Consider the following 17993-nt stretch of genomic DNA (forward strand, 5'->3'; position numbering starts at 1 on the left):
CCATCCATGGCACAGGTTATTCTTCTTGTTAAAACAATATAGGAATTAGCCAGTGGAAACACTGAGGTCAGCACCACCTTGGTAAAGATGGAGTCCAGCACCATGGACAGCAGCCGGTCCCTCATGCCGCTTTGTCCTACATATTGATAAACAGTCACCTAGCCTCCTCCTCAAACGGGCCCTCTGAGGGGAACAGTCCCAGATCCTACAGTATGTAGCACAGGTCTTCTGTGTAAACACTGGTCCAAGAGCTTTTTTTAGTTGCAGAAGATGCCCTGCATTAGCCCTGATCCTGACGCGATGGCCAAGCCGCCGCTACTCTGCCGTGGTTTGTTTGTTTGTTGTGTCTGTTTGTTGACTCCTTTCGCGTTATATGACACTAACATCTGTATTGCACTTATACATACCATATATACCAAGAGATATAGCAATTAGCCATTGGTAAGTTATAATACTTCTTTTACAGTATAATCGACATTGTCGACACATGCTTTGGATATCAGACAGTTATACTTACATTGCAGATTATATTGTAGTTAAATCACATATAGATCAAAGGTTATAGGCCTTCCTCCAAAGGTAAGTGCGAGGGAGATTCCCACCGTCTTCTTTCTTGGAGAGTCTTTCTGGACACACTACACACACAGGGAACAAGTTTCACTATAATTGAATCACATGACTGACATGAAAAATGCTCTGAAGTTCATATTTCCTTCAATTGCTCCCTATAAACAAATCTCTCTTAAATTTAAAGATGTCCTACTGAAACAAATGGGTTTATTACTCCACAAGGTCAAAGGTCAACATGGCCCTCATCTCCTGTTATAGGAATCAGTAGTGATATTGAGCTGGCAGCCCATAGCTCCTTTAAGCCCCATTGATTCATGCATCCCAGCTCCTCTGAGGCACTGCATCGACCTAACTAGGGCCCTGGTGGGCTTCTGTGAAGCTGGGCTTCTCTTCAGATCGATACCGTACCAGAAGCTCCAGAAAACTACAGCAGGGCTTTCAGCCATCCTCATAATCCCAGGGACGTTTCAGCCTTTGACACAAACCTTTTGATGAGCCTTTCCAGAGAAGCAGACAGGGAAATCGTTTTCCTCTTATGCTCTCTGCTAAAAAAATAGGATTCGATTTCTTCCAGAAGAAATGTTGCAGTGTTTTGCAGGTCACATTTTCCAGCAGACGATTTTACTGCTAGCCCTGTACACACAGTTGCGCTGGTGCCTTCTTTATTAAATTTCAACTTCAACTGTTAAATTGGGAACACAACTATAAAGGATGGGAACCTGGAGAGACACGGAAACATGCAGAGAACAAGCAAGATCCATCCAATGAGGGCTAAAAACCACAACTCAGGGGGTGCTTCCTACTGAGCTACCCCCACCCCTAAAAAAACCTACCCATCCTCCAGACTACATTCGTGGACTGGACTGTTGTGGGAAGATAGATCCAATCAGAAGCAATTCAGGGTACGAGGCAGAGGTGTCCCCATTGTGGGATGCCAGTGCAGCTCAGTGCACATACATGCTCCATTTAACTATCCCAATTCCTCCCAGATACTGAACTTAAACTTGTAGAAACACACATACTGTACATCAGAAAACAGCGTTTCCTGGTAGTGTGGCGCAGCTGGTCGTTCATGGTTGTCGGTGGAGATTCATTACTTGAAGCTTTATGGTTCAGGTTCCATAAAAGGGGGACATAAGCTGAATTATATCCACCTTCCTGCTTCTTTTGTTGGGGGGGGGCACACCCTGGTCAGAATGTTGACGGGAATTACTGCAGTAAGATGTCATTGGTAAAAAAGTGTCAGTAAAGGAACACAGAATTAAAACCAGCGTTTGCACTCCAGAACCACAACAGTACTAATAATGCATAGTTGCTGGGAAACAGGAGAGCTTGCAGGGAATGAGCAAACACACGGTGGGGGGGGCTTTGTGTGTCCCCTTCTGCATTAAGCTCTTGCGGCGACTCAGCAAACGTTATTTCCTGCCGCTTTTCGGGAGGGGCCTCTCCGGTGACGCGGAGCTGGACGCCCTCTAAGCGGCTCAGCAGCGCCTCACTGTGCCTATCGAGGGTGAGTGCAGCCACCACAAGCTGGGCGTGCCGGCACTCTGCGGACGCTGGAGGATCCCCGTGTGGCCTGCCCGCTTTCGCATCCTCTGCGGCTTCCTAATGTGCTGCAGCAGCCGTGAGTGCAAGGCCTCGTCCATCAGCACTGCATGGAATGTACCATGTTCCTCTGAGACGGGGGGTGGGGGTTTGGCCACTTTTTTGTGAGTTACCAGGGTTATTTCTGGTAGGCAGTTCTACCTGCCCCTTATTCATGGCTATATATAAATTTTGCTATAAATACCCATATCAATCCCCGCCATAACCCCTACCAGCCTCTCGACATTCATCCCAGTCTATTACAATTTAATCACACACAAATTTTTAAAATCCCTGACAAGGTCTTTTCTTTTATCATATGTCTTTTCTCTTACCATACCGCAGTCTTACTCCCGGCCCAGTTTGAGCTGGTCTGTTTGCTGACTGTATCCCAGTGTGTACATGGCCGTGTACATGTGCGGAGACCCTGAGGCTGATAGCTGATGATTTAAAACAGTTTAAATTGTTACATAGACTTCAAACAGACCAGGCCTGTGAACTCCAACAGATAATTTGCATGTCAGTGTAAGTCTTGAGATTTCGTTCTAACTCTGTCTATCTCATTTCAGCTCTCAGTACAATATGCATTTATTTTCCTCATCTTCATTATTATGTTTAACTCGTGACGGGCTGAGCTGGAAGAAAACACATCTGGATACTAACTCCTGATCTAAGATAACATTTCTTTAGATTCAGATTCATTTTGCAAAGTCTTAGGCTTGCAGTTCCAATCTGGATTATTTTTTCTCCTACATTATCCCAGTGGAGCCTTTTCAGCAAAGAAAAAAAATCTGTCACAGCTTGAAAAATGTGTGTATACAAGAAAGCGGCCACACATTTCACACTGATTTGCTCCATTCTGCTGAAAAACCTTTGAAGTGTCTTATCGTGCAGTGAATCTATACTTACCAATGTAACACAAGAACAACCAGAAATGGCTTCACCGCAGAGGTGAAAGCAGTCAACACTGCATGAGATTTGATCTCACTGCATGAGATATTGCAATTGATCTGTGCTGACGTGAATGAAAGCTGATTGAGACAATTTCAGTGTATCAAATGTAAAATGAACTTGCTGTAGACATGGCACAGTCTGTAATATGTTCATGTCCCAGAATTCCTCTGAAACCATGTTTGTTTTCTGGCAATGTAATAAGTGCAACTCTTTAAGTTGTATTAAAATAACTTAAAGAAAATGTTAAAATCCTCAGTTATGAGACTTTGGATAATAATAATAATAATAATAATAATAATAATAATAATGATTAGATATTCATAATAAGAATTTTGGCAGCGAGATTCCGCATACGTTGCTACACAATCAAGCCTGTGACACAATGTTGCTTCATTCTTCTTGAAACTGACGACGTTACTTTACCATTTCTAACCATCCACTTGTTTTTGGCTCCTGTTCCTTCATACATAAAAAGGACCATATGTCTGCATTTAGGAAGTCAGTCTTTGATGATATAAATACACACTGTTAGATATTGTAGGTAGTTTTGGATAAAAGTGTGTATTAAATAATGTAAATAAATCAATGCAAATCTTCCACAGCTGTCACCTGCTCAAGAAGCCTCATTTACAATTTTTAATTTTTCTGTACATTTTTTTAATGTGTCACCCAGCAGCTGTCTGTGTACGATGCGTCAGAGTCTGCAGTGTGTTTCAGTCTTCATTCCTAAGCGTGTCAGAGTAGTAAATTACTTTTCGATTTCTTTGCTGGACTGTTCTAATGCCTGTGTTCTGATGCTCCTGGACCTGACTGTCACCATAACTTTCAGTCAGGTTAGCAGATCTCGTTTTGTCCGTTTTCTGGATTTAAGCTTTGGGCCTCACACCATTATTAACTGGTTTCAGTAAATGGTGAAATGTTGAACACTGGTGCTGGATTTCCACAGGGCTCAGTGCTGAAACTCTTGCGTTGGGGAATTGATGTCAAGACCTCTTCGTGTCTGTGGAATATGGCCAAAGTCCCAGGTTTTCATTATTTCAAGAGCACACCAGTGCAGTACACTGCCCTCTCTCCTAAGGTGTCCTTATCTACTGCAAAATATTCCTGCAAGAATTCGCCCTAGATAAACGGGCATATCTGTCCTGTGTTTCTCTGCTGTCTGATTAGTAAAAAATATAAAATGCTATCCGAGCCCCTTTATTGATTTAAATAGACTTGCTTGAATGTACTTCAACCATAAACCGCTGCTATAAATTGCTACCTGATTGTAAAATGTTTATTGAATTCTGTTAAAAATTAAGCAACAGCAACATCACCAGTAGAGCTCTTTATTCTGCGGAATAACCTACTGGCTGGTGTTTGAGATATAAGTGGAGAGTAAAAACAAAACGACATGCCAGTTCTTATGGATGAAGGTACTGAGTGGAGAATAATCGCAGGAACGTCTGTGGGGTGAGAGGTCTGTAGTCACGTGGACGTTTCACACGAATGATCCTTATCTGCCATTCTGTCCCCTGGGCTGTTAGACCACCGTAGCTCTTTTCACTGGGTCTCTTGCATATCGTACTTCGCAAACTCTGCTTCTGTCTAACCTATTTATCAACACAACACTTGTACATTTCCTGCTCTTCATTCTGCATGCAGCCCTGAGCCATCTGGCCCTAAGATAACAGACTGTCAGCCGAACCTAGACATCTGACACGCAGATGGCATGTGGACAGAGACCCACACGTTACATCCTATCACTCCCCAGACAGCAAACAGAAGCATCATGCGGCTGTAGCCCCTGACATTCATCTACAGGTGTCCAGGATTAAATCCCTCATTTGTGCTTCTAACGTGTACAATTTTTCAAGTTAATCATGCTTTTTTGAGAGGGTCAGAGAATCATGTTTAATCTTCCTCAGTCCTGTCAAGCTGTATTTGTCTGTTTTTAGGCTCTCCTGGGGAAATGGGCGTACAGACTGCAGGGAATTTTACAACGACCTGAAAGCAGAAATGCATTGTGCTGCAGAAATAATGAGTAGCTGTGTGATTGGGTTGCAGTCAGTGATGCATGAGTAAATAAAGAATGCCATGTGTTTGGGGACCTGGGACTGGCAGCAGGCAGGTGGCAGCTGGTGGCAGCTGAGTAGCCTCTGCTGCTAATTGAATGGCCCTGTTTCCTGTGGCGGGCATTCTGCCGTCATGCCATAGATCAGCGGCACTGCGGGCTGGGGGGGCACGCCTGGATCTGACAGATGGGTCCAGTTGTGCAGTCGGGCGTTTCATGAGAGCAGTTCAGGCTGACTGCTTTGCTGGAGAGCTCTCCCCCCCCCCCCCGCCTTCATGCAGGGCTGTGTCAGGGATCCGGGGGTGGCCCTTGGTAGACCGCTAGACACTGGGGCCCAGCTCAGCAACACAGAGCATGATAGGTGCATCTCACTAATCTATGCTATGCAGTAGATGTAAATCCCGCTGTGCCTTCAGACTCATTTACCTCCGAGGGATTGGAGGAGGGGGGACCCTTGGCAGCCATAACTACCAGCACAGGTGACACCGTCCACATCAGTGATTGAATCAACAGCTTGTGCCGATTCCCATCCCTCCCTTGCGAAGCACCATAAATTTATTTACTTTCCTGATATAGATCCAGTGATAGGAGAAGGATCTGCAGCGTTCGCAGGGCTGCCTGGTGATTAGTATGATCAGAATCACTGAGCCAGAGACTAAACAGATAAAAGTCTCCCTGAGGAGTGTGACATTGATTCTGGGCTCATAATTCGGTTATGTTTTTGTTCATTTTTTGAGTTGAATGGAGTGTTCTGATTGTTTATTTGCATATGTAAACATAATAAAACGTGGGACAGATCTCCCCCAGGATTGATACCCGAAGCACCTTCTAACCCTGGGGGTGGTTCTGATCCAGGGCCCAGGCACAAACGGCATGGTTTAAAGCAGCCATTTTGTCTGGCTCCCCCAGCCGTTGCCTGTCAATCAAACCTGTTCTGTGCGTATTTCAGCCAGTGGGCTGACAGACTGTTTCCTTTTATGCACATTGCACGTAACTAGCAGTGCCACTTATCACCTATATTTAGGCTGCAGCTGCAGAGCGGTTGTCTCTGTTTTTAGATTTGTTGATCCTGGATAGAAATAAATACACTAGAAATAGATACGTTGTAACTCACTATATGGCTGCCAACAGGATTATGCTCTATAACATTTCTGCAATGAACTAAGCTCTATATCTGAACAACAATGGTGTGACAGAAATTTATTTCTATGTCATTTTTTAAAACACAAATGTTACTTTGGGGCTGCTTGGCCATGTACTTATAAAGTTACATTTACTGCTGATCCTGGTTCTACTAAATAAATGTTCCCACTAAAATATTCTGCTGTGTGAATACAAAAATCGCGACCAAATTTATGAGGTCACATTGGATGGAAGCCTTTGATTGGCCGACCACATGGTGTCACATTGCATGGGAGCCTTTGATTGGCCGACCACATGGTTAGACTTGAATCTAAATGGCAGCCTCCATCTATTACACTTATTATCTCTCAGGCTGCATAAAGCAGGAGTGTTCAGGGTCATGAGGAATAGAAAATATTCTATTAATTAAGCATGAAAAATGGCAGTTATTTGTAAAAGGTTTTTCTTATCCTTACATAATAAACATTTGTAAAGCCTCATAATTCACAACTAATTTATTCAAACATATTTAACTTATTTTTATTAAAATTGAGTTTCACAGGAGAGTAGGCGCAGCTTATTTAACCCAGGACTTGCCCATGTCTGATTAAACGGCAAGAAATGACACAGAATAAAGGCAGGAGTAGCCGATGCATTTGGGATTTTGTGGCGTCTTGTTTGCTCTTTCTCTTGGTGAGTGTTCCTGGTCCTCGTCCATGTGGACCATGCATTCCACTCAGACAGAGGACCCGGGTGTCCTCTGTCTTTTGCCTGCAATCCACAATACATGTGAAGGAGGTGGCAGCAAGTATTATGTGGTCTCACTTCCCAGTGTGAAGCACTTCCCAGTGTAGAGCACTTCCCAGTGTAGAGCACTTCCCAGTGTGAAGCACTTCCCAGTGTAGAGCACTTCCCAGTGTAGAGCACTTCCCAGACACTGATGAGCTTCACGGAAATGTGAAGTGCAATTCTCCAGCAGAGGGTGCCGGGCTTCACATTGGGGGAGATAAAAATACCGGGACGGTGAAGATGCTGAATGCATGTCACATGGGACTCACTACGGGCACTGAGTGCTGGACGGTCAGAGTGGTGTTGTGTGCTATTAGTATATAGAAAACAGGAGCAGGGAAATAGAGAACATAAGGAGAGCAGCGATGCTTGGGAAATAAACATCATGGTGAAGCAGGAAGGCTGAGGTCCAGGTCTCATTCATAATGCTCTTTTAGAACTTATTTTATTTAGAAAGAAATCTATATACTTCACCTAACCAGGACACAGCTTTGTATTAATTCAGCTTCAACATAATTTGACAGTGAAATGACCAATTCCAGTCAAAAATATATAAACAGCCATTTTAGCTGTTATTAACCTTATAGTAATAGCCCTTGAGGCAATGAAGTAATACTTACTGTTCAATGTAATTCATCCCAAACCAGCCGTACAAGGTTTAGGTCGAGGGGGGGGGGGGGGGGGGGCGTTGTGGGGGCCAGGTGGTGTCACAGCTCTCCATCTCTTTCCTTCTTCAAAAGTTAATACTACATAACCTCAAGGTGAATTTGGGTTGTTACCTTGTTAGAAAACAAATGATTTTCAGTAGGTGTGTCCAGATTTTGACAGTTTCATCTGGATACAGGTCAAATAAAACTGATGGATTATTGACAGCCATTTTTTGCAGGTTAGTGTCTATCAGTGTTTGTACAGAACACAGTGGTTTGTAATTCACTCTTGAGGTATATTTCCCTAAAACGTGTTACAAAATGCATGCATATGTTTAGTATGTACACCCTACTTAATAGATAATACTCCTTGAGTTTTTCTTCTGTCCTCTATTTATGTGAATGCCCGGAATGATCCCTCTCTGTTGGGCTCTTGAGCGAGGCCCTTAACCTGCAGTTGCTTCCTCCTGGGTATGATGTTAATCTACATCCAGCCTTACAAGCAGGTCCTCCAACTTACAGGGACAATTTGGGGGTTGGGGGCAGGATTGGCACTGCAGCCACTGGCAAAAAAACTCACACTGATCCATTCGGACTAGTGTGGTGCTGAGGTACCAACCGCTGCACAGCTGCACTCAGGTTCTCATCCCTGAGGTGGTTTGTTTGCACAGCCAATTTAAGCATAAAGCATAAAGCCTTTCATTGCTGGCTATAGTCATGGTGAGCAGCTCTATACAGTCAGAGAGGAATTCACTGGTGTCTAAGCAGTGACTGGCTATAGTCATAGTGAGCAGCTCTATACAGTCAGAGAGGAATTCACTGGTGTCTAAGCAGTGACTGGCTATAGTCATAGTGAGCAGCTCTATACGTTCAGAGAGGAATTCACTGGTGTCTAAGCAGTGACTGGCTATAGTCATAGTGAGCAGCTCTATACAGTCAGAGAGGAATTCACTGGTGTCTAAGCAGTGACTGGCTATAGTCATAGTGAGCAGCTCTATACGTTCAGAGAGGAATTCACTGGTGTCTAAGCAGTGACTGGCTATAGACATAGTGAGCAGCTCTGTACAGTCAGAGAGTAATTCACTGGTGTCTAAGCAGTGACTGGCTCCTGAATAGCCTTGTTCTTGTCTATTTTGTTCATTATCAAGTTATTGATCTTTTTTAGAGTTGCCAAAATTGGTGAGAAGATGTGTGCACCCTGCGATTGGTCTCGCTAAACCCACCTATCTAGGTCAGAGGCAGAAGCCTGGAACATTGTCTGAGAAAGGGGTGCAGCTGTCTGATTGTGGGGGGTAGGGGGGCACATGAAAAGATGGAAGTCTTTGGTGGGGAGCTCAGTCAGAGGCCAAGGTGAGGGAGGGAGCATGGCGAGGAGAGCCAGCAAGTGTGGATGAGGCCCAGTAGAGGCAGTTATGAGGGAGGTGCAGAGGCACATTATCACGGTCACATGCCCAGGGGCCCTGGGCTATTTCAGCTGTCAGGGGCCTCGTGCTACTTTCTATGATGGGGAATTGGGGGTTGGGGGGGGGTTGGAAAAAAGTGTATTAAACAACGTTCTTGAGCCCATTTTGGCAGATGCCTCCGGGCTTCAGCACAGGTAACCCGATGCATTAAAGTGCCCATGGGTAGGAATGATAAGGGTGAGATACGGTAAAATAAGGTAAAATACAACTTTATTGGTCTTTATGGGGGGGAGAGTTAATACAACAAAGGATCAATAAATACCATGAAGGATGACGTGAATAAACATTGATGATAATGTTCTACATTAGCTGCACCTTCCTAATGCATACATAGAACACTGAGTGCACATTCATAATGCATTCATAGAACACTGAGTGCACATTCATAATGCATTCATAGAACACTGAGTGCACATTCATAATGCATTCATAGAACATTGAGTGCACATTCATAATGCATTCATAGAACACTGAGTGCACATTCATAATGCATTCATAGAACACTGAGTGCACATTCATAATGCATTCATAGAACACTGAGTGCACATTCATAATGCATTCATAGAACATTCATAAGAAGCATGTAAGTATACCTTAACATCCTAATGTAACAACAGCTGTAATATATACAGTGGCAGTGAACATTAGAGAATTAGAGATTTTTTGTAATATACAAAGTCATTGCTTATCTAAATATGTTATTCTAACATCAATAGAAGAGATGTATTTTAATCATATTTCATCAGTGAAAGCTATGCCACATAACAAAATAAATGGCTTAAACAAGAAATTCGAAGGAAGCATGCGATCAAAATTAGAGGACAATTCGTTATACTTGATACTTTATACTTGGATATGATCTGAAATTTCTTGAAATATCTGGCAACCCCAGTCTATTTGGTAACATTTGTACGTATTTTGCAAGATGATGGACCTCACGTTGTGGCTCACAAAACAGGGCCTGCAAAGGCAGGGAAGCAAGTCAGGAAGAACCATAACAAAACAGCTACAAACACACAAAAACTAGCTATCTGGCAGAGAAGGGCAGGCACTTAAGTACGGAAATAACGAGGGCTACATGATGGGCAGGCGCGGATCATAACAATTAACGAAACACTAGGGGTGGGAAGAGTACGACACATGTGAGCGTTATAACAAATACTTAAGGGTTTAAACAGCAGGAGATACCAGGATAACAAGACACAAAACTGGTGGCCATGCAGGAATAAAACAAAAGCACAACACAAGGAACCATGCCAAAATACACTGAAACAGAACAGGGATCAAACAAGAAACAAAAATAAGAAAAAAATGCAAACATGGTGAATCCATAACAAAAGGGGATTCTGGACGACAGCCGCCTGCTCAGCAGATTAAGACATGTGGCAGCCGGGGAAACAGAGAAACACCAGGAGCTAAGAACATGTGGCAGCCGGGGAAACAGAGAAACACCAGGAGCTAAGAACATGTGGCAGCCGGGGAAACAGAGAAACACCAGGAGCTAAGAACATGGGATGGCTGAGGACACCTGCTGGCCAAACAGGGAACAGGCATACAACAGGGAGCCGTCCTGACAAAAGTTTGTTATCATATGATGTTTCTTATTAATGCATATTCAGATTCAGAGTATTTCACAGCATTTTGTTTATCCCCAAGGGGATTTTTTTGTGTTGTGTAAAACACATCAGCAAGCGTGGAAGACCCTGGTGATACAGGAGAGCAGGGCGAGGCCAGTGGTTTAACTGGCTATGGCACTGGGCCCCCAACTGTAATGAGGCGCAGTTTATGCTCAGTAAAATGAGCTGCAGACTTACTCCTGTCTTCAGAGCTTTTATTGTATTTGTACTTTATAATTATTACAATTACAGAAAAGCATGACACCAGTAGCTCCAAATCAATACTAAACTCGACATGAGTCCACTGTTATGCTGACCAAAGAGGACTAACACCATCACACTTCCTGCTTCTAGTAATAACTCTGTCTGCAGCGTTTTGTTCCTACTGGAGTCTGTTTACTGTCTACCAGTATGGTGTTTCCGATATATCCAGAATGATCAGGATACGTGCTTTGAGGATGGATATATATATTTTTCTGTTTCTGCATGTATCATAGCTGTTAGCAATAATACACAAAATAGATTTAGGTATTTTATGAAAACTGCCTTTAGAGCTTTTGCAGACGAGCTGGGATACAAAGAACAGAGACTGCGGTGAGCGATACTAGCAGCCTTAGAATTCCTCTGCGCAGCGACAGTCAGAGAAGGTTCGCTGCCCTTTATAGAGTATGAAGTGCATAGGATGCTGCAGTCTGACAGTGAGATTGTTAGAACCATAACCTTAATGCCAGGAGAGGTGAGGAGCATGCTCGCCATGGCAACAGTATCAAAAGCGAATCGTACTTGCGAAAGACATCGGTATCAGTGACATTGTTGTTAAATACTGCCCTCTACTGGGCATATGTTTAAATGCGCAAAGCATAATTAGTGTAGGCATTTTAACGATTTGGGTGGCTCACGCTTTATAGGTTGGGGGCAACAGCACAGAAGAGAGTTTGATATGGTGGTTGGGGGTGGCACAGCTTAATAATTTAAATAGAAAGGTCTAATTAATCGGGGATGAATGAGGCCAAATTAAATATTGGGGGATTCACTCCACCTCCCCAGCGTTTACAAAACCCTAGTTGGGGGTTTAAATGCCATCTCTCTCTCTCTCTCTCTCTCTCTCTCTCTCCTGGCCATCACAAATTTGCCTCAAATTGCTTCTTAAAACTACAGTGGTCCCTAAAGGGAGCCTTTCAGTTTAATGTGTTTAATTTGAACCTGTAAATGGGTCATTATTACTGTGTCGTACCATAGCTGCCAAGCTACTGATTATTTACTCCAAATCTATATATTCTGATTTAGCAAAAGCACTTTTACTTTCTAAACATATTACAGATTATGCACTAATTCAGGCATTGTGACAGAGATTACCCATAAACCACCAGGACATTGTCGCAAAGCTACGCCTTCATGTTACAGTTTAAAAATAATAACAAAAGAAAAACAAATGAATAAAGGAATAAATAAAATTCTCCTTTCTTGCTTGGTAAAGTCCTGACTTGGTATCTCGACTGAAAACCTATTACTTCAGTTTATCTAACCCATAGCTTAACACACCGTAACTATGGCTGCTGGTGCTGCTGTACACCTCGTGGAAGTGACGAACGAACTGTAACATTATGGGTGCAGCCTTCAATCTGCCACCTTACACAGGCCGGCGTGGAGAACCGACTCACTGATGGACTTTGGCTTTGACCTTGATCACTGACTACACCTTGCTTTTAGCAGGCAAGCCCACTCTTTCATTTTAAATAATTTAAAATAGGTTTTTTTTCTTCCTACTTGGGAGTTTTTGGTCCTAGGTCATCTGGCTTTCTTTCTTTCTTTCTTTCTTTCTTTCTATATTATTCTGTCTTAATGATGTTATAATGTATCACAGCACTCCCATGTAAAGCGACTCTGTTGTGAAAGGCGCTATATAAAAATAAATTGAATTGAATTGAATGGCTGCTTTCATTGCTTAACAAAAATTCCCAGTTACTGTCTAATTCAAAATTGTCAAGTTTTGGCTTTTTTGTGGTTCATGTCTCAGATCTATGGGGGGCCATGGACACCCCAGGTAGATACTGCTGCAAACCCACATCAAAGTCATGAAGAAGAAAAATGGATTATTTTAGTTTCTAAGCGGAGCCACAATAGAAACACAGTGCGACACTTGCCTGCAGAACCTGACCATGCTGTTAACAGTATTCATCTCCAGATCAGCTGCCATACTCGTGTCTCAGATGCTGCTCTTGTGAGCTTATCAAACATGCCGGCTGATCATCTGCAGATCAGCTGCCATACTCGTGTCTCAGATGCTGCTCTTGTGAGCTTATCAAACATGCCGGCTGATCATCTGCAGATCAGCTGCCGTACTCGTGTCTCAGATGCTGCTCTTGTGAGCTTATCAAACATGCCGGCTGATCATCTGCAGATCAGCTGCCGTACTCGTGTCTCAGATGCTGCTCTTGTGAGCTTATCAAACATGCCGGCTGATCATCTGCAGATCAGCTGCCGTACTTGTGTTGCAGATACTGCTTTTGTGAGCTTATCAAACATGCAGGCTGATCACTTCCAGAAATCGTTGTTGAAGCGAAGCTTTAATTTATGTTGAAACTGACCATATTTTATTCCAAAGCTGTGCTGTCCTGGTTTCACATTACTTGCATTTGCATCATTGCCATTTGTCTGATAATCAGGTCCAACACAGTCAATCTTGCATACAGAATAACAGCCCTTATCTTAATATTGCAAAACCGCTAAATATTGCAAAATGGCACAAATACCAGAGAAGCCAAAGTTATATCCCTGAGAACATAACATGCAATGCAGTATGAAATGGTGAATGAACAAATGAATATGAAAGGATATTTAATTACCTATGATAAGGGGTATTTGGAAAAAATGAAAAAAAAATTAAATTTAGTGTTAGGACTCCCGTGCCGGTGACCCAAAGGTTGCTGGTTCAAATCCCAGTGCTGGCAGACTGAGGCCCTTAACCCCCAGCTCCAGGTGCTACAAACCTGAACCTGTGCCTTGACCCACCCCCGCCCAACTTCAGGTGCTGCACACGGCTGACCCTGTGCTGTGGCCCCCCCAGTTTGCTCTCACCTGTATATTTGTCTGTGTCTCGTGGAGTGTGAGATGGGACAAGCAAAAAGACAATTTCCATGAGGATGAATAAAGTGTCACTATTCTGTCCTGTGATGAGAGCAAAGTAATAATCAGCCGTATAGTAGTGACTGGAAGGTGTTAAATCTGGAATCAGCTTGAATGTGTGAAAGTTGCTCCCACATGGAGTTTCCTAATAACAGCCAAAGCAGCATCCAGGCCTCCAGTCCTGTGCTGGTAAACAAGGCTGCTTCATTTCAATAGGATAATCCTGTAGGATCACGTTTCCATGTCTAACGGCGAAACCTCCTCTTGTGCTTCCCGTATCGTCCAAAGCTGCTCCAAAATTCAGACTTAGTACGAGCTCCAGTAACTGAGACAAATAAAAATAATATGGAAAAAAACACAGCTTGACTGTTTACAGCGTCAGGCGTGTGCATTAATGATCAAATGATACCGCTGTTTATTTACCTCAGAGCTGCTTCTGTCTATTCAACATTTCTGTTTGGCTCTCAGGTTATTTGTCAACCTCTGCATCACATGCTATATGTTACACCAGGATGCTTAATAAACCAGATGTGCAAATAATCACAGATCTTGGTCCGTTTTCCGTTAGGCACGGTTTATGTTGTGCAGAGGTAAGAGAGCTCCCCCTACTGCTGACAAATGGAACCAAGAATGTTCATCATCGACAAGGCTGTACAATACATCACGGAATTATGTAGCAAACATATAGCCCGGCCCCCCCTCCCCACAGATCCCTTAATGGCATCCCATAATTGTCTGTTGCTTGTTATGTTGATGTTCTGTCATTAATGCAAAGGCCTGACAGAGGGTGGCATTATCTCGGGGGTTCCCCCACCCCACTCCTTCTCTGTGTGTGGGGGGGGGGGGGGGGGAGGGCACAGGGCGTGGAGGGGTCCCACTAACTTCACACTGGTGACAGCTTTTGCAGTACTGGCCAGTGCACACATGCAGCAGTGCTGAGCCTGTCCGATACAGTGCGGCTAATGCTACGGCGCCACTGCGAGAGCATCATGTTCATATCTGAAGGTGGTGTTATTTATTACAGATAGACGGCGGTGGTAAATGGCGATGTGCGCACGCGTGTGTGCATCGGCGGGGGCCTGCGCTCGGGATTTATTGCAGGTTATTATTAGTTGTGAACGAGCGAGGTTGCTACACTTTGTTATTTCCAAGTGGGAGGAGGGAGTCTATTTTCCCAGTTGCCCTGGAAACCATTGTATTGCGGTGTGTGTGATTGGTGCTGCTGGGGCGAGAAAGAATCTGCTATTTCTGTCATCATTCCACACCTAAAACACACACACACACGCGCACACACACACACACGCGCACACACACACACACAGGCAACCTCGCAAAACCAAGCGCTCTCCGTGTGACAGATACACAGCTGTCTTTGCCCCAAGCCATCACTCATGACGGACATCTATGCACTCAGTATATTACATATTTAAAGCATCTGTCACTCACACAACAGAGCATGCAAGCTTGTCCGAAGTCTCTCACAGGGTACATATATAGCCTGCTGCTCTCCCACATCCTCTCTCTCTCTCACACACACAGTTTGCTCTCAGGCAGTGAGTCACTGCTGAAATCTCCTTCACACAGCCAGGCAGATGCACACATATAATCGCAGACACACACTCACTTCTGTCCACAGCACCAGCGATTCAACCTGAACATCCTCTATCTTCGACTTTTACCGCCTCATTCAGGAACTGGCTGCACAGTAACCTGTCTGGTCTCAGCAATGTGACGCCGTAACACAAAAGCATTCATGCACAGGCTGTGCGAGGAATCAGCCCTGCTGTCTGTTGAACACAGGCTTCCAGAAGCTGGATCTGTGCTTGTGAACTGTGGCTGCCCTGATCTGTGCAGCATGTTGTCAGCTGCTGCAGAGAGAGGGGCACTGCATCGAGCTGCAGGTCAGATACAGCCTCTGCAACCATTGAGGCAATTGCTGTATTTTTGTGTACTAAAAGATTGCTTGTTTTCTCATTCGTCCCTCTGGGAAATCCAGCACAGACCTGCACCTGCGCACATGTGGTGAGCACACGAGCACGCTGGAGCGCAGATCCAAACATGTGTGCACACGCACGCTCGGCTCTGTGCACTAAAAACATGCGTGTGGGCACCACAACCTGAAAATGCCTGGTCCAGTCTGAAAAGACAGGCACAAACGCTGCTACAGTACATAAGAAAACACGCACAGACATGACATGCAGCACAAAAGCTCTCCTCCTAGTACACACATCCACACATATATGCAGATATAAGCATCCACAGCCCCTGATTATTTATCACACGCAAAATCATTTTATGAAATCAGATCTTCAGCTGGTAAGGTGGGCCAGCTGCCAGTCACTGCCCCTGGATACGCAGCCACCCCTCACTGCCCCTGGATACACAGCTGCCTCTCCCTGCCCCTGGATACGCAGCCGCCCCTCACTGCCCCTGGATACGCAGCTGCCCCTCACTGCCCCTGGATACGCAGCTGCCCCTCACTGCCCCTGGATACACAGCTGCCCCTCACTGCCCCTGGATACACAGCTGCCCCTCCCTACCCCTGGATACGCAGCTGCCCCTCACTGCCCCTGGATACACAGCTGCCCCTCACTGCCCCTGCATACACAGCTGCCCCTGGCCTTACGTGTGTGTGATATTAGTATGTTGCATGTTGTGTGACTTGCCTCCAGGTATTCCTCTTTCCTTCTACACTTCGAAAACATGTAACAGATGAATTAGCGTGTCTGACTTGCTGATGGCGTGTGTCTCTCCTGTTGATTTCACTCCCTCTGCTCCGTGACACATGTTCCTGGAACAGACTTCCAGTTCACCACTGCCCCATTTAAGCAGTGTTCGCAGATGAATGGATAGATATTTTCAAATAATTCTACAAAACAGGTGGGGCTGTTGGGCCAGACAGTTGGAACTGATGAGCTCCAATCCCCAGAGGCAGTGATGTGCTGCTATACCGTATGTTTTTTCTTTTGAGCAGCCAAATGCATCACATGTCAGTAAAAGACGCTGTGGAAAACAGATATGGCTACCTACCTGTGGAGTAGGATGGAGCGGACAGGCCTTGGCAGACACAGGCTATTTGTGGCTTTCCCGAAACGTGTGTATATTCATTTATGTTTTATATAACTCGTGGATGATGTTTTTGTCTGAATTTGCTTCAATTGATGATTTCGCTACTTGATTTTCAGGGAGAAGAACCCTTGTGGCCCCAACAGAGTCTATTGATTATCTTATTGATTAGATGTGCAGCCTGATCTGGGAACAGAGCCTTGATTGATGGTTTGATGATTCTCTACCTGATGGTCTGGGCAGTACTGTGACCAGGAGCTGATTGATGACCTGACCCGTCATGGCCTGTTTTTTGTCTCTTTATGAACTTTATGAACCACTGCAGAGCAACATGCCTCGGAATGCTCCCTATTAGCCATGGTTTCTTCCCCAGTCCTGGACAGAGTCAAACGGATGGTGAGTAAACCTCCACATCAGCTCCACCTGCCCCAACAGGTCCTCTACCGCCTCTGTGAACCCAGCACTCACTACTGCCTCCCCACACACATGGGGGGCTGGTACTCAGTCTTCCAGTCAAGGGCGACAGCCTCAGCATTGCTTTTCCCCAAGCCATCACCCGCCATTCTCACAGTCCAATCAGGGGCAGCTGCCCTCGTGGCCCCAGCACAGTCTGATTGGCTGTAGCATTGATTGGTTGGGTGGGGCTGTTCTGTGACCAGGAACTAATCAAGAATTTGAAATAATGTGTTTGTGTGCATGCAATACTCACTACTTACTGTATACTGTACCACACCATGTATACCATCTATACCACTGCATAGATGAACATTCACTATTTACCAGGCATATGTATTGTATAGCTGCTTCTAGTACTTTTGCACTATTTCGCACTTTTTGGGCAGCATGTGGCTCAGCCGGTTCGGCCTTTGTGCCTGTGATCAGAGGGTTGCTGGTTCGAGTCTCATCCCTGGTAGAATAGCCACGTACCATTAAGCAAGGCCCTTAACCCCCCTAAATGGATGAATGACTGATGCTGTGCTTCATCACCAAACTTTGCTCTTGA

This window comes from Paramormyrops kingsleyae, chromosome 6, assembly GCF_048594095.1.
Source record: "Paramormyrops kingsleyae isolate MSU_618 chromosome 6, PKINGS_0.4, whole genome shotgun sequence".
NCBI classification, from domain to species: domain Eukaryota; kingdom Metazoa; phylum Chordata; class Actinopteri; order Osteoglossiformes; family Mormyridae; genus Paramormyrops; species Paramormyrops kingsleyae.